Genomic DNA, 1,270 nt, shown 5'->3' on the forward strand with positions numbered 1-1,270 from the left:
TCCCCACCGAACACACACACATACACACATACATACACACAAACACACACATGCGTGCACACACACACACGCACACATACACAGACAGACTGGCAGTGACAATAGTACATGTATAGTAAATAGTTATGGTATACATAACAATGAGAAACACTCTCAAAGAGAATAAAAAGGGAGAGATGAGGGGAAAAAAAACCCACCCAAAAAAACAAACAAAAAAAAACACGGGGAAAAGGGGCGTGGGTTTGACAGTACATGTACTTATATAAGAAGGCCGAAGTTCGCGCTGACAGAAAAAAAAATGGAATTTAAAAGAGTGGCCGCCCCCGTGGTCTCCCCTCCTGTATATAAACCATCGAGATAAAGAAGGTAAAAGCCATCATATTTTCTTTGCGGAGCAGTGAACACACAAGAGTCGACAGATCAAACATTATTTTGGGTGAGTTAGAATTCTGTGCGACTGGCTACTGTTATTTATATCTAGACTTTTTGCACTTTCTATATCTTAACATTACTGCATTGTGGGACTGTTTTCGGGACCCACCGCTGTTTATTAATATCTTTTTTGTTTGTTTGTTTCACACTACACTACCGTGCAGATGATACTGGTTCGAATCCTCAGTCAGGCGTGCTTGAATCGGGGGTTTTAAGCAGCTCGGTGCCAGTCAGAAACAGCGCAACTCTTTTTCTTCTTGGTCTCTTGGTTTCAAAGGGCGAGATTATAATTTGCGTCACGTAAGATAAAAAGTGTTGTCAGGTCAAAAGAGTCGTCATGAATTCAAATCATCTGCCGACCTAGGAGCTTTTTTCTTCTGTTTCCTTCTTTTCTTTTCCTTTCTTCCTTTTTTCCCTTTCATCCTCGTTAATTATTTTTTCCTTTTCATGTGTGTATTTTGTTTGTTTTCTTATGTTTCTTTTATTTTTAGATAAAGTCATTCTAATAAACTGCGATAGGCATGACACAGTTACGTATATTTAAAAGAAGCTGTCTGTCACAACAGACTGGGACTCTGTAGGATGCATCCCAGCAGAAACACATTATAAGCTCAATAACTTAACACAGGCTGCAACATGGGGCCCATTAATCGCTTGTTTCATCTTTTTAAAAATCTTCCTTACTTAATGCAAATTTTTTTTACAGAAAACGTCCCTCCTCTCCGATAACATCGTCAACATCAGATTCATTTTTTTAAAACAAAAGGATCTCTCTTTAACCCCCCCGTACCCCTACATCCCCGGCCAAGGATGAGTTAACTTCTTCTATTAGTAACTG

At 39.2% G+C, this 1,270-nt stretch overlaps 1 protein-coding gene across 2 annotated transcripts in view; it reads left to right on the plus strand.

Moving 5' to 3' along the window:
- The first annotated feature begins 328 nt into the window (after positions 1 to 328).
- The window catches only part of LOC101862766 (protein yellow), a 15,913-nt gene continuing 14,971 nt past the window's right edge, over positions 329 to 1,270 (plus strand). For both annotated transcript variants that reach the window (XM_035971756.1, XM_013086610.1), the window contains exon 1: positions 329 to 436. The gene's annotated coding sequence lies outside the window, so the exon portion shown is untranslated. The remainder of the gene's footprint in view (positions 437 to 1,270) is intronic.

This window comes from Aplysia californica, unplaced genomic scaffold, assembly GCF_000002075.1.
Source record: "Aplysia californica isolate F4 #8 unplaced genomic scaffold, AplCal3.0 scaffold00019, whole genome shotgun sequence".
Classification (NCBI taxonomy): Eukaryota; Metazoa; Mollusca; class Gastropoda; order Aplysiida; family Aplysiidae; genus Aplysia; species Aplysia californica.